This window comes from Stegodyphus dumicola, chromosome 4 (genome assembly GCF_044657685.1).
Source record: "Stegodyphus dumicola isolate Sdum_Otavi_A_Nest chromosome 4, ASM4465768v1".
NCBI lineage: Eukaryota > Metazoa > Arthropoda > Arachnida > Araneae > Eresidae > Stegodyphus > Stegodyphus dumicola.
This window is the reverse complement of record NC_140771.1, coordinates 99,933,320-99,957,472: the sequence shown is the minus strand read 5'-3', so window position 1 is coordinate 99,957,472 and position 24,153 is coordinate 99,933,320.

Genomic DNA, 24,153 nt, shown 5'->3' with positions numbered 1-24,153 from the left:
CGAGGGCTATCTGCCTAAAGGGAGGGATACCTTTCGTGGAGGACTTTCTAAGGGAAACTGGCTCGTATACACGTTACACATGGGGAAAACCTCGAAAACGCCCATGCAGCCAGCCCGTTCGCGGAATTCGAACCTCAGACCGAACTACCAGTGTTCAGCGTCTCTACCGCTCGGCCGCTGGTGGGCCTGACTTTCAAAAAGAAAATTCTTATTAATAGAATTTAGGAAAAAATGAGGATAAATATGCCATAAGTGATGCTGATTATAATAGCCACATCTAACGAGATATTTCAGTTTAAGGCTACACCTACTATGATAGTTACTCATGACGCTAAACCTGAAAACAAGGAAGAAGCAATGTATCCCTAACATTGTTCTTGAACCACATCTTCAGCTATTGTTATTTCAAGGACATTATGAATAAAAGGGGAAGACTAAGATTCTGTGTCTCAGGATTACTGTGAATAAATATTCTCTTATATTTTTATTTTTAAAAGTTATCCTGAAATGTAATGGTATTCGTGGCAAAAACATAGCGAACGAAAACAACACAAGGGAAAAACACTATGTACAAAATATCGGGGAAAAAAAGAAAGGCGGGGGGAATTATCGCATAATTAAAAAATATATCACAATGCAAAAATATCACAATTCGAAAATATGAGGGTAGCATCGCGATGTTTTTGCCACTATGTTTTTGCCTGAAACTAGCATAACGAGGGTTTTATACTAAATGAGGTCTCATTTTTGAGTAAATACCACATTTAAACTGAGACTAAAAACAAATTTATTGCTTAATAGTTGAGAAAAGTAAAACTAAGAGTAAGTATATTTTTAATTGTTATGAAAAGTATTAAATTTTGTAAAAAGATTTAAAAAAAGATTTAAAATGCCGAATTTCTTAACATTAATGGCATTTGGCACAAAATAATTTAAAACAAATCAAATATTTAATATTTCTCTTGCAAAATATTTTTCGATTTAATTCCTGTTAGCATATTTCGTCTTTGTTAGTAATGTTCTAGGCAGCAGATTTTAGTCGAAAAATTAATTATAATTGTAATTAAGGTGGAGTTTTCTCTGAAGCTGGTTGCAAAGAATTAAAATGAAAATTTAAAAGAAGCTGTCAAGAGATTTGATAACAAGACTTAGACTGCAAACCAGAAAGTCTTGTATTTCACTTCGACAATTAAAATACAATTTTAATGCAGACTGTGTTTTTCAAAAAAAAAAAAAAAAAAAAAAAAAAAATTATAGAAGTTTTACTAGTAGATGAAAGTGCCAGTTTAACTAAGTAAAATTTTCAAGTAGCGGGTTAATTGAGTAACCAGCCATTGTTGTGGAAAAACAAGGAATCCTCAGCATTAAACAAATATATAGACTATAGAGTATTTTAACCAGAAGATAAAAAACATGGCAAGACATTTTCAATCTTTATGCGAAGTCAATATTCTAACAAACATTTACATTACAGGCGCAGATTCATTTTTGGGCTAAATAAATACATTTAATAGAGGTATACTAAAATTTTGCTTTGATTCATGTTTTCTATTCACGTTTGAACAACGATGAAAATCGTCTTCAGAGCACTTATTTTATCATTGATCTATAAGAATGTTTTCCGTCATTTTTACATTTTCTCCCGCCAGTTTATTTCTGTCTGAAATAAAACTTTGCTTTATTTATATACTTTTTTTTTCCTTTCGCACGTTTGCATTTGCCAAGTTTATACTTATCTATGAGTTTACAAATGATAGAAATTGAAAATTATGAATGAGTTATTTGTGAAAAAAAGAATTTAATGATTTTAGATTGCATGTGGAGATACTATAAAGAGGTCAAATAGTGAAAGGCAGTTTTTAAGCTAGACAATGGAGTTTAAATTGCAACCAAAAATATGCATAAGATTTTAAAAATATGATTTGGTTCGGAAACGTTTGCTGAGATTAAAAATATTTAAAAACTGAAAACCGCAAGTACTTTAATATAATTTTTTTAGTATTCGAATAATATAAACCAAGTTATTAGGAGGGCAAAATAAAGATGCTTAAAAACATATCGATTCTTTTAAGCACATTATGGTAATGATTTATTAACTATTCATCATTATGAAAATTTGTTATTTCTGGAACTTTTCTTTTTCATCGTTTCTGAGTTGATGGTGTAATACCATCGTAGCTTGTATCTTAATGTTCGAGATTAAAAAGAAATTTTTTAGAAAATTTACATTCAAATTTTCTTTTTGCCTGATTTTAAAATTTCCATTGACACTTTTCTTTTTTAATACTATAAAGTCTGATTAAAACTCCTTTCAGTTAAATACGTTTTCATAATTCCATGTTATTGAACATAAAAAGCCACTGACTCTCATGTGTAAAGGGTATGGAATAAGAACATTACATATTTTGGAAGGCCACTATTTCTATGGTAACGGTTTATTTATTTGTAGAACAGCTATAAGAAGCTTCATTTCTGTGATAGAGATTCTGTGACCCTGCAGAAACACATAGATGAAGTTTTCAATCTCCAAATAATTTCAGATATTGTATAGCCATCGGGCTACCTTGATTAATAAGATAACTAACCGCTCCCATATTTGAAAAACAGTCGCAAATTTTTGAAATTACGTTTTGGAAAATATTTAAATGTCTGAATTTTTATTCATTTATGTCTGACTCCTTCGAGTCTTCAACTAAATGATGTCTTTCAGACGTGATTAAGAACATTTGCAGTTTTCATATTTAGAGTGTTTAGATATTTAATACAGATATGCCCTCAACGTCTACTATATATTTCAATAAATGATCTATTTCTCACGCTTTATTTTCATATCATTTTGCAAATAATAATGTTAGCGTTTCTCATACTTTTCAAGTGGAGAACACTATTATAAATACGAGTGTTCTGCGGGCCACTTTGTTCTTGTCCCTTTCGAAAGCATAAGTTTTATCGTCTCTTACTACAACTATATAGTAAGCCTCTGCCAAGCGCGGCTTTGCTGAACGTGGTTTCGCCTATATGCGGTATCTTGTTTCCATTTTGTCTAACGCCATGGTTACATTCATACGTGATTCAGCGTTCATTTATCACAACTGAATGCTTGCTGGCATCAGTTCTGGTCAAAACATTTCAGCAAGTTTAAAGGATTTCTATCAACGGAAAATAAAACCAAATAAATCGCACAAATTGCAAACGTAGTTGGCGGCAAAAGAGTTTCAGATGTGAAAGAAGCAGAAGTCAAAGAATTAATCGAGAAATGGCGAATGAAGATGAATGAGCTTATCATATCAGCCGATAGTGAAAGCAGTGATAATGAAAGCGCCTCTTGCTTTGACGAAGTAAAACGAATTATTAAAATTGGGTTCATGAGCTGCCTGATCTTGCAGTGAAGATTGTAACAAACAAAGAAAGCAAATGACATTTTGTGAGAGAAATTCTGCTCTTTTTACCGTGAAGCTTTTAAAATGTTGTCGTTTATTGTCCCACGTAAAACACACCAGCATAAAAAAGTGGTATTATATGATTTAGAAGCAATAATGAACATCCTTTCAATTAACATTAAGTTCGCGTTTTCCCTTTTAATTAAAGTAATATTTAGGTTTGTTTAGATTATACATACTTTCTAAATCTGAATTTACCTTATATATTTTTTCCGTAGATAATTACTTTGCGGAACTCGATTTTTCCTCTGCGTTTTGTATTATTGACGTCCCCCCCCCGCGTTCGGCAGAGGTTCACTGAGTTTATATTTTTAAAATGTAGTTTTATTACCATTAATGTAGTTTAAAATTAATTTTTAAAACTCACTTTTATTTGAATTGGTATTAAGCAGTTAAATTACTAGAAGAAAATGTATACTTGCTTATTCGAGGATATTATAGATTTTGGATAATTTTGCTCTTATAAACTTTTCCTCTCCGTCATCAAAAAAACTAGCCCACTGTGTTAGGTGCTCTTCAGCCTGTTAGATTTCATCAATACAATACAAAAAAAGAAAAGAACTAGAGCTTAGTACTGTTCTCCGGAAATTTTCTATGTGAAGTGACGAACACTGAGAAAAGAACCAGAATATGGACCAGAATATTCTGTAGAACCAGAATTACAAATAGTACATGGTGAGCACTGAGCACTGGAAAGGCTCTCTTACCTACAAGATAGTACTGACATTGTCGACTACAATGTGCTCACTGTTGTAATGCGTATTAATATTTATAAAATAAATTTAAAAAAATGATTTGTTATATGTTACGTAATTCTGCTAATTCGATACATATTTTAAATACTTTTAACTATGATGGTCTAGGCATGCAAATATAATAAGGACAGGATGTAGATACAGGCACAGATATAAAGATGAAATCTGTATAAATATTTTATGCATTACAAATCATGAAGTGAAACAAATTATACACTAGGTTAATATCAATATATGTTGCGATTACATTATGGAAACTCTAATGAAAATTATACCGGCAAAATTGCACACTCATATATCCAAACTCATATATCCGGATAGATCCATATTATGCTAAAGTAGTTGTAATTACAATTACACTAAATGAATGCTGAACTCATATAGTTGTATTAACTTTGATAATGTAGTGTTAGGTACTAAATGAATTAATTAAATACTATAAAAATGAGTTCAGACTGATTTACGGAACATACATTATTACAAATAATACCTCTTTGTATATATTTAGAGCACAATGCTCCTTGGGTAGGCAAAACTGATGAACTTTTACATATTAGAATTCACAGCAAAATTTTAATAAAACTAAAACCATGTAAAGTACCTTAGTACAAAATTGAATTATTAGACACAGATAATACTAAAATTTAACTGCGAATCAATATTCAAAACAATGCAAGCTGAATTAATCATAATAATAAACATTAATAAAATAGATAATTACTATACAGTAAAACTACACAAAACAAGACATAATGTAAATTGTAGGCTGAGCTGCTGACGACACGGTGTCGGAGAAGTGTAGCAAAGAAGTCACTCCAGGCTGTCAGCGTTATAGCTACAAATGCTGGTACTCCCATTAATGAAATTGATAAGCCTGGCGCTTTTTGCTCAACTGCTTTGTGTTTTGTATATTCTGGTGAGAAGCACTATAGATACAGTGCTTTATATCCCTCTTCTGTTTTTAAGACTAAAGCAGAAAATTTGTAGCTAAGGTTATCAGTGATAATTTTTTTAAATATTAACCTGGGGAAAACATTTATAGACGATTGCCATGTGCGGTTTTCAAATTCTGGAATTTTCAGTTATAGGGCTTCAAAATGTTATATCTCGCGTTTAATATGATTTTTTAAATATATAGCTAGTTAGTTAGTATTATTAATTAAAGGAAATTTAATCAGCCATTATACATTTAGCACTTCAATTATAATTAGCCTTTAATTTTGAAGATATTTTTGCAAATATCCTTATAATAATAAGAAAAAACAAATTTAGATGAGCTGTAAGCGAAAATTACTGGTACATACTATATATTAGTATTATTTTTAGTATTATTCAATCAAAAATCCGTTTTTTTTCCAGATTTTACTCAATGTAAAGCAAAATTAATAATAGGTTAAAGAAAGAAGAGAAATAGAACTGCAGTTAACACTGAAATGATATTTATATATTTTCGACAATATTTAAAAAAAATATGAAGCTATTTAGAGGATATTTATTTGTAATCTAAAAGGGGCTGTTAGTTTCGAAATCAACTTTGCGTCAAATTACTATAAATGGGTCGTTTCACTTTTCGTTCGAGTTTGTTTCCATTCTGCAAAATGTTATGTATTTATATTTCAAACTGAATTTGCCTATTTTGACTAAGCTATCTGAAAGCAAATAGATGCAGGTCTTTAGAATAGTCCTTTCTTACATTTGAATCGGATAGATTTAAAAACTAACTAAATAAATAAATCTGAAAGCTTCCAGATTTTACATTACGCCTAAAGTGGCATTTTTTAACGTTTTGTGTGTTACCTTATTTATTAAATATTATGTTCTTCGCACTTAAACCGTAAAATTTAATTCAACAGCACTTTCGCAAAATAATTTTAAAATGAGCAAATCTTTAGAATTTCTGATATCCACTCTCGCGCGCTGGAGATAATTTTTTTTTTCGTACAGTGTTGCCATTGCTCACTTTGAAATCGTGAGTTTGTTAATAAAAAATTCGTTAAAGTGTTACGAAGTCTGAAATCGATAACAAAACACATTTCAAATTCCAAATTCGGGCTTCCAGATGTCCATATTCGGATCTACACGTACGTTATTCAAAATTTGATGGCTCTAGGTACCGTTGTTTTATCAAAATGCGAGAAACATACATACATTTATGCAGATTCTTCATTATTTAATTTTTTTTCATATAACACAAAGTTCTAATACCTGGTGACAACAATCTGAAAAGTGAACCGACATTTATAGTGAACCAACGCAAAATGCCAAAACGAAATTAATAGCCTGTCTGGGCTAACGTACTTTGAGCTAAAAATACATTTAATTCAGAACTGCCTAATTAAATATATTAAGTATTTTCATAGAATGATATTATTTATTTCATAATTTTAAGAACCTTAATACTCAACTATTTGAAAGCGAGTCACGGCTACACTGTACAGATTAAAATATCTTTATCGTCATCACGCGGGATTGTCTGTCGGAAACTCTAATGGCATGTGTTTTTGAATATTTTGTGATTTGGCTGTAGAACTGAATGGCGTAAGTGCTAAGAAAATGATATTTAATAAATAAAGTTAACACATAATTAATATTAGAAAGACAAAATGCTTTTTAGCCATCTTACTAAGAAAATTGAATATATGGCTAACTGAAAAAAGTCTGAAAAAATACAAAAATGTCTGCCAGCACCTAACACTGGATCAAGAATTCTAAACATATGATATGCTACTTTTAAAATTTTTGTGATTTTATTGTTGAATTGAGTATGGAGTTAGTAAGACGAGAACGATGCTTAATAATAAATCTACGAAGACTTAGAAACATAGGGGAGTTAGCAGATGTAAGTGCAACAGCAGGCTGATAGCGAGAACGCAAAAATCCTTAGCAAACCCTTTTTGGTGATCGCAAAAATCTGAAACCTTTCTGATTCTTTTTATTTTCATTATGTTAAAGTGTTTACATCTGAAATTTGCTTATAATCATAGAAATGAGAAAGAATGAAATTGTAGAAATGAATTCATGTTGTTGACATTCGTGGTCATCATTTTCTTCTAAAATTAGATAATTATTTCAGTATCTATACTATCTTTACCTAGTGTTGCTGTGAAAAACTGTAATGAAAATTCGGGATATTCTTCTCATTAGTATCACTAAATAGTTTTTGGTTTTGAAAGAAAACAGAAAACAAGCCATTCAAATCCAATTAATTATAAAATCAGTTAGCACGAAATCTAATGTATATAACCGAAGCAATTTTAAAGTTTGTAAGGTTTATGTTAATTTTTCTAACAGTTAATCTTTAGTTAAAATTTACTTTCCTATCTTACTGAATTTCAGCTTACAACTTCCGGCCAGAACGTATTTTAAGAATTGCGTTTGAATGCAAATGAGGAGAAGTATTTAACTGTGAAGTTCTACTGACTTCGTTAGAGAGCCAATGACTCTGACTAGCGCGCGTTAACCTTTTTAGGCTACTCTCTCTCTTAGGCTATTATTACACTCGGCCGTATTTTAGGCCCTTGATAGCTTCGCCGTTAGTTAGCATTAAAGGGCCAACTCTGTTAGAATCTTGATAGCTTCGGCTATATCTCTTTAGTTTAGTTAAGTTTTATTGATTATTATTCCTGAGTTCAAGCCCAAGGAGAGGCTTCATTGTAACTCCAAGAAGGAGTATTCTGTGAACTTTATTTTGAATAATAGATGTTCATTATCCCTTCTCACGTTTTGTTCTCTGACTCACGAACTCAAGCGAATATTCGCTCATCAGTTCTTAAGGTTCCTTACTTTAACTTAAAGGTCGTACACAGGTTGGAATCTTACAAGTTAATTCTTTAAAAGGAAACGGAAAGAACAACTAGTTATACTCACATAATTTTCCATAAATTAGAATACTGATACGGGTAAGGAAATGTAGTTTTATGTATTAAGTCTTCGTTTCTTGAAATAATGATGTACACGAAAAAATACTATTGGAAAATTTGCATAAAAAGGAAAAATTTAATAGGTTTCTTTTTAGACATCTTTATGATATTTAAAAAACTACTTTTTGTTATTATTTCGCATCGTAATTCTGTTCTTCAAATTCATATTCAAAATCTTATGGCTCCGATGTCTGAAAATAAAATACACGAGTATTTAATAATATATTGACTTAAATATCTAGAGACCTATTAGAATTTTTGGAGCCAAGAAACGAAAAAAATCAACAATGAGCTAGCCAGAATCTTCTATTTACTAAGTGCACGTGCTAACCATCTACACTCCAGCGGCAAATACGGGGGAGTGCTATACTTTCTTGCATACTCTTCAACAGGGTTGCTGTAGAGAAGCAAAAGACCCATTTGGAATAGATACAAACTAAACATAAATAGAATATTCAAAACATGCTGCTATAAAAATTGTAAGGATCTTAAGTTTTACTAACGTTTATTTTATTTTAAATCTTTACTATCACTTCTTATTTTCTACTTCCGGCCAGAATTATAAGCGTGAAGGAGTTTATGCAAAGTTGTCTGGCGAACGCCAAGTATTTAAGTGTGGCCTTTTTGCCAAGCAGAAGAGAGGAAGCCGTGAGTTCGAAGCAGGCCGCTTACCTTAGAAGTTACGCAGTTGCTACTTTGCCTTCCAGGCCAGAGGTTTTAATCCTCTTGATAAATTAAACGTATTGTAGTGTTCACAGTCTCTGTGCTACATACGCTTCCTGTTATTATAAGGCCAATCTTATTCTAAAGTTAAATTAGAGTTTAGTTTTATTTTGATATCTTTTAAGTTAGACCCCGAGTGGAGGGTCATTGTATTCCGAAGTACGGAAGTCATTGTATATAAAGAAAAAAATAAAGGGTTTTGTATACCCTTCGTCTGTATCCTGTCCACTTACTACAATTAGTGAACATAGCTTTAGTAAGCTCTCTGTTCTAGTCAGGTCATTGTATGTTTCCGAAGAAAGTTAGAAGAAACATTGAACCTGATAGTGGCGCCCGACGAAGAATAACCATGGCCGAGTTTCAAGAAGAACCTGTGCTGCCTGCAGAAACAGCTCAGAATCCAGAAATGCCAGCTGCCGCCCTGGAAGGATTTGGGTATATTGTCCAGACCATGCGCGCTTCGATGAAACCAGAAGCAACGTTTAATGGACACTCACAGGTAACCAGTTTTTTGGAAAAATTGGATGACCACTTCATGCTCTACCCCGTGCACGAGTTTCAAAAAGTTACCTTAGCTACCAGCGCTTTGAGGGGCCAAGCGCTTAACTGGTTCAAATGTATCGGCAGAAGTCTCTTGGGTCAAGCAGGAAGTCCCACCTATACCTACGAAAATTTCAAGACTGCCCTACTAAAAGCCTTCCCTGTTGTAAGGGATCGTGCGAAATTAGAAACAGAACTTTTCAGTATATATCAACAAAGAATGGAAAACCTCTCCAGGTTTATTTTAAGAAAAATTCATGTTTTCAAGCTCTTGTATGGAAACCGTCCGGATCCTGAAATAATTCAAGTGATTTTGCCGAGGTTACTACCCCAAGTGCAAGACTTTATTGAATTGAGAAATCCGACTACACTGGAAAAATTATTTGAGCTAGCAATCCAGTTTGAAAGTAGAAGAACGGCGGCCGTCGAAAGAAGACGCCAATATCAACAGCGAAACCAATTTGGTACGCCAAGACTACAGCAAACTCAAGCACATGGCTACGGAGAAAAAGCGAATCAGTGGGCAAGGAAACCCGAGCATTCAAAAACAGCCGGCGAACGTCGACAGTTCAATAGCAACCCAGGAAAAAAGTCTCAAGGCCAGTGGAGAAAGAAGGAAAGCACCGAAAGAAAAAATAATTTAAACTAAAACGGATTTCTGCTGACGAGAGGGTGCGGAAATCCGAAGGCCACGAAAACCCCTCTTCCTACAAGTTAAATACAGTAATGGTGAAAAATTTAACTCTTCCGAAGATTGAAGTCTTGGTAAATAATATCCCGGCCACCGCACTCCTGGATACCGGCGCGCAGTGTTCCTGTGTGGCAGAAGTCTTTTTTAGAAAGTATTTTCGCAAATACCGCATATATAATGCGGATAATACAACAGTATTAGCGGCGCAAGGAGAACAATGTAAGTGCGTAGGTAAAGTACCTTTGTACATCCGTATCAAGGACGAACAAGTAAAGGTGATGTTTTTTATAGTAAAGAATTTGCAAGCACACTTAATACTAGGAATAGACTTTCTTTCAGACGCACAAGCTACACTGGATTTTAATGAAGCGTCTCTTAAGCTGACGATGAAGCCAGTGCGTGTAGAAAAGGTTGAACCGCCAAGGGTAAATCTCGACCACCTGCCTAATGACGAGCAAGATAGAATCCGACAAGTGGTAAGTGAATTTGCTTCCTTATTTAGTGATATTCCAGGATTTACCCAGGTTACTAACCATAGTATTGACACCGGAGATGCATTGCCGGTTCGTCAAAAACCATACCGGTATGATAAGAATAAGGAAAAAATTATAGAATGGCATATTACCGATATGCTACGTAAAAAGATCGTAACGCCTATCTCAAGTAGTTATGCTAGTCCGGTGGTTTTATGTAAGAAAAATAATGATTATCCTTTGGAGCATCCAAAAAGGTGGAGATTCGCTATTGATTACCGTAAATTAAATTCCATAACGAAATATCCGGTATATCCGTTACCGATTATAGAAGAAATTTTAAGGAACATAAAATCAACCAAATTTATGACAACTTTAGACTTAACGAATGGTTATTTTCAAATAGGGATCAGGCCTGAGGACGTGCCTAAGACTGCTTTTATAACCAAGTCTGGCACTTATGCATTTTTGCGAATGCCGTTTGGCCTTTCAGGCGCCCCAGCAACATTTCAGCGATGCATGGACATTGTGTTAAGACCTGTTCTCGGAAAGTCCACATTTATCTATTTAGACGATATCATTATTACTAGTGATAATCTAGACCAACATGTACAGGATTTAAGACAGGTGTTTTCTTTATTAAATGAGGCCGGTCTAAAAGTTAATGTCGAAAAATGCAAATTTGCAGCCCCTGAATTAAAATATTTAGGTTACAAAATATCGCAAAAAGGGATCGAGACAGATGAATCAAAAATAATCGCGGTACAAAAGTATCCCACTCCAAACACGGCAAAGAAGCTCTCTTCTTTTCTAGGACTTTGTTCATATTATAGGTCCTTTATAAAAGATTTTGCGGCTATCGCTGAGCCATTGTTAAAATTAAAAAGGAAAAAGGCAAGATTCTCGTGGACGGCCGAAGCCAATAGTGCTTTCGAAAAATTAAAACAAGCATTAACGCAAGCCCCTGTGTTGAAATTTCCTGAAAAGGATGAAAATTTAGAAATTTCAGCGGATGCTTCGGATTATGCGGTAGGAGCGGTACTTTCGCAAAATCAGCAGCCAGTAGCATTTTTTAGCCGAACTTTAAATCAAACACAAAGAAACTATTCCGCGACCGAGAGAGAGGCACTTGCAGTTCTGTTAGCAGTGCAAAAGTTCCGAGTCTATTTTGGAAAGGCGCCGATAACAGTATATTCTGATCATGCGGCGGTAACTAGATTGTACTCTGGAAAAAATTTATCCCCAAGGTTAATAAGATGGGCACTCAAGCTGCAAGAATATAATCTGGTAATCAAGCATACCCCCGGAAAGGAAAATATCGTAGCAGATGCCCTGTCACGAATTAAATTAGACGAACAGGGTAATACCGTAAAAGTTGCAATGCTGACAGCGTGTACAATAAATTCCCGAGAAACTGTAATAACCGAACTGGGTAAGGATCCTGAGTTTGGAAGTATTTATGAGTATTTGAAGGATCCTGAAAATTTTAGCCACCAAGATATTGTGGCGATAAGAAATAGGGCGGCCCATTACGAACTAATAGATGGTCTATTATTTTATACAAAAACTACGAATTCCAACAACGAATTTCGACCTGTTATCCCAGCTAGTCTTAGATTAAATATCCTGCAAGAGCTCCATGACAGCCCTTTAGCTTCTCATGCTGGTATTCGAAAAACTACTCAACGCGTACGCGAGGCAGTCTACTTTCCTGAACTGCAAAAGTTAACAAGGGCGTATGTCCAGTCCTGCCCAACATGTCAAGCCGTTAATTATATTAATTTCCGCCCGGCCGGGTTTCTAAATAGTATTAAATCCGAATTTCCAAATGAAATAATCGGTATCGATTTATTGGGCCCTTTCCCAAAAAGTCAGTTAAACAAAAGTCGCTATCTCCTTGTTATAGTTGATCATTTTAGTAAATGGACCGAAATTGTTCCCTTAAAACGAGCCTCCGCGAAATTAGTTACCGATTCTATTTTAAATAAATATATTTTAAAATACGGGGCGCCCCTAAAAGTTATATCGGATAATGGTCCTCAATTTGTAAGTAATATATTTGAAGACATGTGCCAAAAACTGGGCATACGTCATTTAAAAATGGTCCCGTATCGGCCGCAATCAAATATAGCGGAACGGGTCAACAGAAATATAGTGAAAATTATCCGTAGTTATGTTAAAAATTTTCATAAAAGCTGGGATAACTATGTCAATGAATTTGCTTTCGCCCTTAGGACCGCAAAACATGATACAACGGGCAAAACTCCTGCTGAGTTATTTCTAGGCAGAAAGATTATAACACCGTTAGATAAATTATTTTATGTGCAACAAAGAGCCCCAGAATTTAAAATGGGTGATATAGAAAAACTAATTAAGGAAGCAAAGAAGAATACGGAAGTAGCACAAAGAAAATAGAAGCTCTATTATGATTTGAAACGACGGGGAGTAACTTATAAAGTAGGGGATGAAGTACTAAAAATTAAGCATTCACTTTCTTCAGCACCAGAAGATAAAACTGCCAAATTTTTCCCACGCTTTGAAGGACCATATGTTATAGAAAAAATAACTCACGCTGTTGTAGTATTAAAGGCAAGAAATGGCGAAACCTGTTCCGCAAACATTGACCAGATAAAACCATTCTATGACCGTAATAAAATGCAAATCTTTTCAGATCTTTTGCAGGATCCGGTACGGCAGACACCGCAGGTACAAGTTCCAGAGGTGGGAAAACGACAAGTACAAGGGCAAGCCAATGAGAGACAGAAGCAAGTGAAAAGAAAATTGCCCCGCGGAAAAATTGAAGGTACAAAGAAAAAGAAGTCGTTCCACCGTCCAAAAAACAGAGTTCACGAACACCCCCAGAATGAAGAAGGGAGAAGGACGACGTATGTGGAAAAGACCGGGAAAAAGGACGGCAACTATAACCCGGCTGTGAAACGGAAGATTGACTCATCCGACAGAACTCTCCGCAGCAAAAGTCGCCGAACTGCGGAAGGGCCATCAGCGGCGGAGGAAAAAGTACAAGAAAAATTTGAACGGCCAACAACGAGGTCCAAGCAGGATCACGACAGAAGTTTCCCGGTTCCACCAAGACCAGCTGCCTTCAAACGGCCAAGACCACAAGCAGAGGACAGAAGGAAGATGTTCAAGGGTGGCCGTAGTGGTGAAAAACGGAAGCTTCCAGAGGAAAGCACTGAAGGGCGAGCCCGTACAAGAAGGAGGATCAACCAAGCTACGGTTTGCAGCACCTTTAAAGACTGGGCCCAGAAAAGGATGTCTGAATATTACAAAGATAAGTAAAATTTTGTGTTACTTTACAAACTTAAGTTAATCTTTCATTCTTACTGCAAGTGGCAGATTTGAAGAAGTTTTACCTCATGCGAGGTCTACCTTTATCGCCAAAAGGGCGAGAAATGAGTTGTGACCGATTTTCTTATTATGTTTTTCAATTACTCGCGCGTAAAACTAAAGTTGATGTATAATAGCGTTGTATAAAGACTTAAATATTGAAAAAAGTTATTGTATAAATTTTATTTAAAACATTCTAACAAGAAAGAAGTTTTAGTCTGAAAGACTTTTTGAAATGTACTATTATTTCAATGTAGAAAGAATTGGCACTTGCTTTGAAAAGAATAGAAGTTAACAATGTACTACTAATGTATGTTTTCAAATGTGTAAAATTAACGGCATCTTGATATGTTCTTGTATACATGTGAACTGTTATTTTGAATGTTTAGAAATACCGTGATATGGTAAAAGTGAAAGTAATGTTAAAAAATTTGTTATTCGTGTGACTGTAAAGATTAAATCATGGTGAATATGTGTTAAAGGTTGAATGATGTAGTTAGGCTCTCTGACGCTACACTTTAGAGTTAGCCACTTTCAGAATAGTACCTCAGGGTCTAGAGTTGAAATTAGGGTGTGTTAAGAGGTCTCGTATGTTGAATTTTAACACGTTAGTGTTTTGATTGTAGGAGGAAGTGTTGAACACATAGACAGAAACACATTCGTGTTTGGTGTTTTTACAACACATGTCAGAGAGCACGGGGAGAGATAATTAAAATAGTCATGAATGAAATAAGAATGTTAAGAAAAGTATATTCTATATGTTATTTACAATGTCATTCTGTAACATTTCATTAAACTAGTTTTCCTTCCAGATCTCTGGAAGGAACCAGATTTGAATAAAGCTCCTGTTTTGATGCAGTACAGATGAAAAAGAAAAAAGATTGTTGTATATTCCGGGAGCTGCTATTGTAACAAATTTCTTTCTTTTAAAATTTTCTAGTTTCTAGCTAAGTTACGTTTGTAAAAGTTTGGCCTCGCGTTAGTTTCTAGAGCTAAAAGTTTTCAACAAGGTCGTTTTAGACCTCAGTTTCAAACTAATTAACTCTGGCGGGAAGTATGTAAGGATCTTAAGTTTTACTAACGTTTATTTTATTTTAAATCTTTACTATCACTTCTTATTTTCTACTTCCGGCCAGAATTATAAGCGTGAAGGAGTTTATGCAAAGTTGTCTGGCGAACGCCAAGTATTTAAGTGTGGCCTTTTTGCCAAGCAGAAGAGAGGAAGCCGTGAGTTCGAAGCAGGCCGCTTACCTTAGAAGTTACGCAGTTGCTACTTTGCCTTCCAGGCCAGAGGTTTTAATCCTCTTGATAAATTAAACGTATTGTAGTGTTCACAGTCTCTGTGCTACATACGCTTCCTGTTATTATAAGGCCAATCTTATTCTAAAGTTAAATTAGAGTTTAGTTTTATTTTGATATCTTTTAAGTTAGACCCCGAGTGGAGGGTCATTGTATTCCGAAGTACGGAAGTCATTGTATATAAAGAAAAAAATAAAGGGTTTTGTATACCCTTCGTCTGTATCCTGTCCACTTACTACAATTAGTGAACATAGCTTTAGTAAGCTCTCTGTTCTAGTCAGGTCATTGTATGTTTCCGAAGAAAGTTAGAAGAAACATTGAACCTGATAAAATTACTATAAATTTCGGACCAGAAAACAAGCTTACCTTCTTCGGGATTCGAACTATGGATCTTTCAGTTCCCAGCTGCACATTATAATCACATATACCACAAAGCTACGCATGTAAGAATGTGATAATTTCGAACAAATATATAAAATGAATGTTAATAACATTTATATAAAAGTATTCTATACTAATAATGTTATTAAGACTCATTCAGGCGAAGAAGTTTGGCATTTATTTCAAAAATGAGTATATTATCCATGTTTGAATTCATGTAAATAAAACTATCCAAAAAAAAAAAAAAAGAAACTGATGGAAATAAATGCAACTAGATTATAAGACAAGAGTACAGATTTTGTATAATACTCTCGACCATTCTATATAGGATAAATATAGACTTAGCCATTAAGATCTCAACTGTCAAAAATTAACTAATCTCGAAACCGAATCAACTACAAAATTGAAACCAAAAAGAGTTACGAACTCGAGCAAAATTATTCCTTATTTCTTCAAAGACGAGCTAGAAGTCTCAAAGTGTCACAATGTTTGTGCGAGCTCTTTAGACTTTTAGAAATATGAAAAATTAACTGTCGTTTTGCCGAAATGTGAGCCACTTATTTTCTAGTGCAGAATGGACATTCTAACTGTTTACAAGAAAAGAGATTACATGAAGAAAAACGAAGATCCTTGCATCTTCTTTATTAAAAAATAATAAAGCACCAAATTAGAACCTCTCCATGTGCAAAAATTAAGTATCAGTTATCTTTAGTCAAGAAGTATTAAATACTTAAAAAAATATGGAGCTTCTTGCATTAGGAAAGAATATAGAAATCAGTTTCATTTATTCCAATCTACGAACAACACAGCCACATTTTCTTCATAATGGCTGACGAAAATTCAGTTACGCTTGTAGAGAAATTAGGATTTTTTTTAGGGGGGAAGCAGCTGAAATGAAAACTGAGTAAAGCCTTTACCAGGAATCGAACCACGGACCTCTGGAATACGCGCCCAGGGTTCAGACCACCACACGACGATGGCATGCTAAGAAGGCGGGAGAAATACCTTATACACTGCTAAAAATATTTAAAACTTTCTTTAAATGAATGAAAATGGATTTTATTCTTACACTTAAACATTAATTCTTTGCCAATTTATTGGCTTTTTTATTAGTAATTAATACCATCTTATTTCTAAACCGCACAATTTAACAATAAAGTGTTAAAATTTTTAAGAATGAAATTAACAACTGAAACATTTGTTATAATGCAATCTTTTTTTTTATTATTATTATTTGTCTTTCGCGGGTAGCTCTCAACTGAAAAGCATCTATACAAATACCTGTCTACATAAAGAAAACTGTATGTATGTTTGTCTTTAATAGAAATCCATAGTTTTATTACGATCTTGTTGAAAGTTAGCACGCTTGGCCTTCAAAACAAGAGGAAGGTCACTTTCTACATAAAGGTTTCTCAAAAACCACCCCACAGGGCCCGCACTCTTTATATACATATGTTAGTTTAAAGAAACATTTCATTAAAAATTCAGAGATTTAAAAGCTTTATGTTGTCAGTCTGTAAAGCATGAGATATTTATATTTCAAATTTAATCGAAAAAACATAGAGATATAAAAGAAGTGTACTGCCACTCGGAAAAGCATAGTACATTTTTTGTCTTTCCAATTTAACAAACCAATTTAGAGATTTAAGAGAAATGTGTTGGCATTTCCCAAATTAAAATACTGTTATTTGCCATGCAGCAGTACTTTGTAGTTTGGAAAGGTGCACCATATTTCATTTTTCTTTCAAATTTCTTCTGTTATTAATTAATAAAGTAAGGTTATTATTAGTAAAGTAATTATAATAGAAAAACTCATTAAAAGCATCTGTATACGCAAAAAAGAGTGCACCTTTGTTCGTCTGTTTGTATGTGTAATTCATGCAAATCTATGGTTTTATTCCTATCTTTATCAAATTTTGCTCAACAGATTTGTAAAAAGGAAGGTCACTGCCAATATAAGATTTAAAAAAAGCTTCCGACGTAGTCCGCTTAGGATATTTATATTAGAACGTTGCGCTCACGGCTCCCATTACAGATTAACGTCGCTATTGTTGCGTTCCCGCTGTCAGTGACATTCATATATACTAAACACATAATTTATAATTTTTTAACAAAAAATAAACGTTAATATTTCTACACCGTTTCAATTTTGAAATCACGCCCCCCAACTTAGTTTCCCTTCGCCTTTGTTGCGTTACCGCTGATAATTCTTCCTAAAGCCATTAGATGGTACCATGTTCGTTTACTCTCTAGAAATATACAGAACTTTTAAAGATGGATTTATATGCCCTTTCTATCTTCTTTCAGGAACATTTCGAAATCGGAGACTATATCTGCTGAACTGAATGGTGAATTTCGAAAAGCTCATTTCTGGAAAAAAAAAAAAAAAAGGAAAGAAAGAAAAGACAACCGATAACAAAAGAAGTGAAGCCTTACTTGGCGCCGTATTAATTCTACATTGTTCGATGGTTTTATTCTAGATTTTAAAATTTTGCACAATTCGGCTTGAGAAATAGGAGAAAAATCACTGTCTACGCGCGATTTCGGAAAAAACTACCAACTACTCCAATTTGCCTAAATTACTGTTTACGTGCCATTTCGGGAAAAAATACCAACTACACCTATTCACCTAAATAAAGCCTCTTTACTCTTCGTAAAGCCCGCGGAACGTCCAGTACTTCAGCTAGACTGAAGTAAAAGTACTATCAAACAACAGCGCTTTTCCAGAGATTAACATCCATTTTATTATGATTACTTTCATCATTATTAAATTATTTCACTTAATTACTGACGTAAAGTTTTGACTTCTAAGATTTTTGCAAAGCTAAGTTTAATTATTGGAGTTACAAAGACGTATAGTATCTATCAAATCTTCTTTCTCTACGTAAGGAAATATTTTCTTTGACATCTAATGCAAATAAGTCTGTTAAATTGATTAAAATCCTCTTTACCTCTATAGCAGTTTACTGCCCGCTATAGAAAACGTTGCATTTGAAATATAGATGGAATGATTTATGAAAGCAATCACATATTTTGAAGCCGTGATAAATCATGTGTAGTTCAATAAAGGCCGTCGAAATAATATTTGGCTCTTCTGTATTGCACAACAAATTTAAAGAATATTTCTCAAAATCTTCTATTTCCAAATTATAAATGATATTCAATTACACATTTGTGGAATGATTCTTCACTTATTCCGAAAATTACCTAAATTTATTCTTTATTTATTAAATATAATCTCCCATTTAATTTTTATTTTGCAAAAAATAGGTCTCAAATTGAATTTGCTTCTTTAATGTTATTTTCAGAAGGAAGACATGTTAATTATTAAAATAAGTATGCTCGGGACACCTAGAAAACTGAGCTATGAAAGAATTAAAACATCTACTAGCAACGTTGAAATACATTGTAATATCTACCAGTTAAGCTATGAAGAATATCTATTTTGAAACAAACAATGAATTCTCTTATCATTTTGTAGCATAAAAACAACATTAATGCATCCTTAGTTATTTAGAGATAATCAGTTTAATAATTATATCATAAAACATATTATTTTTAAATATGAATTTCTTTTGAACACATTTAAAGAGTTTAAAAATATTCCCTTTCTCTCTCACCCATATTTTTCCTTCGCTATGCTTTTGGAAGGGTTATCGAATTTGGTGTTATTGGATATAGAACTTTCTGGCGAGTTTATTCGTTCTTTTTTTATATTCCATATAGACTTTCAAATATCCAATAGTAAAAATATTGAAGTTCAATGTTACAACGCAAAGACAATATGAAGAAGGGAAAGAAAATTTAGAAAAGGAAATGTTTGTCTCTAAGAACAAACAAAAGTTTCCGACTGAAAATTCTGAAGTAAATATAAACTCCTATTCTACGTTTTCCGTTAAACGTATCAGGCCGTTTTGAAAAGTATAAAAGTATGAATGAAAATCTTGCATTCAAAACCAGAGTGGAAAAATGGTATTTTGAAAAATACTAGAGGCAATCCTGTACTATGTTTTAATTATCAATTATATCCTTTTTGTACATGTTCCACATTACATAACAGTATATGTAACGCATGAAAAGAATCATTTATTGAACGGAATTAAACATCCAAAACTGTTTAGTGCATTCCTAATTTCAAATCCTGAAGAATATATTTTGCTTATATTTTTCGAGTATTAAATGATACTCAGAACTAATAAGACTGAAATAATTTAATAAAGGTTCTAAGAAAAAATATGCGTCTTTGTAACAAGTAATCATTCTGCTGTATCTTCTACTCATATATCATCTGTTCATGTGTCAGTAAAATTCCTGTCTTCCAACAGGAGAAATTCTTCATTAATTCCTTAATTCTGAAGTTTTCATATTCAAATTTAATGCCTTTTGGTTTAAATTACTTTTATCGTTGTCCAGTACTCAAAGATCTTTTTATTGTTAAATATGTAGATTTAATATACATGAATAATTTCCCTCCATTTTGTAACAGCACATACTGGCTGCGGTAACATTTTATTCATTCATTTATTTATTTTTTTCCTATTCGTATTTAGGGTAAAAATGTTGCAATTAGTTGCCGAGAACTGAGACATGCCAAGGAAAGAGCAAAACAAATATTGTTGTTTATATTCTGCAGTATCCCACAGCAAACGTGAATGTCGAACGTTGCGTCCCTCCTTCTACAACCACGACCTCCGAAAGGACCCCTTGAATATAGTCATCTGGATACACAATCCTTATTTAATTAAGGAATGAAAATCAATCAAAATTTTTATTAGAATTAACTCTTATTCGTTCTTTTATTTTACTTAAAATTTACGAATCGGTAAAGATAATGGCATTTTAAATGTTATCTTATTCTCTTTTCTAATTGTATTTTTCTGTTCTTAGAAATTATGCATTGAAATTTTCGTAAAGCAGCCGCCCGCAGAGTTAAGAAATTTATGCTCCCATGCTACCTTCGATGGCCTGATTATCACTGATGTGCTTAATCTGTTCGTTTTTCAAGAAATAATGGGCAGTTTCAAGTATTATGGATGTCGCTGCTGTGAAATATTTCTAAGCGTTTTGTTCGATGGCATCACTAAATTCCTCTTATTGACATATTACCGATTCCTCTTTTTTAACCATGTTTAGTATCTCATAGGTTATTAATGACTATTATAACCTTATATTGCTGCCACGCAGCTTTAACATTTTTAACATCATTTACTAGTTCGTCGTCTATAGCTTTGTTCTGTTCATTTGGGTAAAAATTGTTATCCCCGTTCCGCATTTGTTAAATTGTTAAATAAAGCATTTATAATAATATTTGAATATCGTTCTCGAATGATATGCATTTCAGATTAATTATAATTTAAAAATTTACAATATTATGGAGATCAAATACAATCGAATTACCATATTTTGAAAGAAAATAATATTTTCCAATTCTAAATTTTAATCTTTCTTCAATTTAGCTTGGATTAATAACACTCGAAAAATCTTTCTGATGTTAATGCCTTCATTTTGGATAAAATCGAATCCCTGATAAAAGAATGAAATTGTTACCTAGTTATGCCGCATAACCTTATTTTTTTACTTTTCTTTCAACTTACAGCAGCCACTTACAGGAGCAGTAATCCTTGCGAAAGTAACACATACAAAAAACTATTTTTTTTTTGTTATTTTGCAATTATTTTGGTTCTTATTTTACAATAAGTTTATTAATGTTTATATCAATAGTATACTCTAAACATTATGCTTTGGAAGGGATATATCATGCGCCTTTGCTAGAAATTTCTGTTCCGAAGGTACACTATCACTTGCATCAAAAGTAAAACGTTAAGCTAACGATATAATTCTGTAACAACTGGCTATTGTCTATATCAGCTTTTCCTTGTATTTACGGTACTTCATATTTTAAACAGCATAGAGTAACTCCTTAAGTGCTTTTGATATAGCATGTACTATAAAGACATTTAATATATAATAATAAATTTTAATGTTTTCAGAAAAAAAATTCAACTACATTTTTATACTTTTTCATGCTACATACATAAATGCAGTCGACCTGTATATGGGTCTATCAAAAATTAACTGACATCTTTTTAAACTTAATAAATTATAATGATTGTATTAAATGTATTATTATTTGTAGTTTTAATTTGTAGTAAATCGTAATTTTATTAAAATATTCATAAGTTTAAGTAATTATGTGGGTTTAGGTAAAATTACACCTCTGCACTTCCGTTTCTAATTTAAAGGTGCATAAATACTTTCTTATGTGTCTTATAAGTTGTGCCGCCAGAGGTCTCCTACTAGCTTAACCCCAATCTGACTGAACTCATAAAATTTCCGCAAAGTCTTCAACATACAAATTCCTTCCTCTTCTCAACTAAAGAATGCTAATTCAATTTCATTTCGACACAAAAATCGTGCTGCGAAGGAGGCCATATAAGCAATATACCAAACAGCTGACATGTAATTCAACTCCTTCCTTTAGCTGACAGAATTAATGCACGAGCTGGAATAATCTACCCAACCAATGATTGGAATCCAACAATATTTTTTACAAACAGAAATTTTGTTGGAATAGAAGTGATGATGAACAGGGATACGCAAGTTATCTTAACGCATCGTAGGTACCCGGATATGAAGAAGCAGAAGAAACACCACAATTAATAGAAAAGAAGTTACTTTCATTCCCTTCTGCCTTTCATATTTTTTTCTGAACATTTTAATTCTCACAATGCTATCTTGAATTAAATTAATAAAAGAGGAAACAGGCTTGAAAATTGTATTGCAAACAACAACCGCACAATTATCAACATTTACAATACCATTTCAATTTTAAAACTGTAAATGATAAAGGATGTCCATATCTAAAGTTATCATCAGCTTACTTAACTAATAAAGTTCAAAACTAATCCGTATTGAAGGAAGATTTCTTAGCTCACCAATAAATGCATCACGTTTAAGCTGGAAGATCCCTGCCATCAAAAAACTAGTAAACGTTACGAAGTATCCCCTCCAAAAAAAGTGTAAAATATTGATAAAGATCTCTAACATAAAATTGATGTCAATGGAAAATAAAATTAGCATGTGAAACAGCTGTAATAGTCTGAATGAAATTAAAGACAGCATTGAAAAGCGACTCAAGAAATATGCAATGAAGTATTTAAAGCATGAAGTAGCATTCGCGTTTTTAAATGCAGCTGGTACACACACACACACACACACACAAAAAAAAAAAAAAAAAAAAAAAACCGACTCAAAATCATAAAACTTGCGCAATAAGACAAAAGCTAAAGTCAACAAAGAACTGCGAAGATCATAAGAAAATATATTGCCAATTCCGTAAACAGCGCGTAATCTATAAAAAAGAAGTAAGAGAAACTAAACTCAAAAGCAAACAAGAATATTGCAATATTAATTCAGAAAATATGATATTATATACAAAACTGGCACTAACAAGATCTTCTGCTTCACTCAGATTCAACTATCCGCTGGAGAATTTGACTTATGTCACAACATGGATGCAACAGACTTCAAGAGAAAAAAATTCTAAATGCTATTTTCTTCAAAAACACTAAAGAAGGTAATATAAATCATCAGGATATACGCAACGATCTATTAGTTCCGTATATTAAGGAAGATCCAGAATATGCCAGAATGAATTTAATTAAATAATATGCAGTTTAAACAAGAAAAAACCAGGACCCGGTGCAATCGATAAAGAAATAATCAAACGTATGCTCAAAGCTTGTACATTCTTCATAAGATAATTCTGCAACCAAATGCTCGAAAATTCGCCTTTTTCAGATCGCCTGAAATTGTCTGATAGAAGGACGCATGTCTACAATAAGAATTACAATAAGTCAGAAAAACATCAAGATTCGTAATGAAATTAAATACTTGAGAGTAATAATCGACAAGTTTTGAGCTCACAAGGAAAGTTTGTCTCGATGCCACAAGATTCCATAAAATGCAGCGCTCTATTCTATTAATATTAAACCCTACTATTATTTAGGTTTCATGAATGCTTTCAAAATCGAAGAAACACAGACTGTGTATATGGGCTGAAGGGGCATAATAAAATGATTAAAACATGGAAAGGACACCTACCGAGCGTAAATAATAGCAGAACATTCTAAGCAATATTAACTGCTATACAGAAGATACTAGAATATGCAAGACGAACAAACATCAACAAATTGCGCGTCCCGTCAAACTGCCAATCATTATAAACTGCTATTAGAAAGATACAATGCCCAATAGTGAACAAAATTCAACAAATTTTAAAATGATGCAAACGACAGCATATTGTTAGCTCATGGATTAATGGAATGACGGAAACGGACAAGCTAGTATATACTTATAAAAGGAGTTGAACAAGACGCAGCAACAATAAACAACGACATACTATACACACCACGGCCAAGAATTCATTTCATTATTAATCTGCAACAAATAACAACGACAGAATGGCAATTAGAATGGGATATCATAAAGAAAAAGGAAGGATAACTGTCACTATAGTATTTCAGAATTGTGATAGCAATAGACCTATAACTACTTCACCACAAAACCGAATTCTATCAGGCC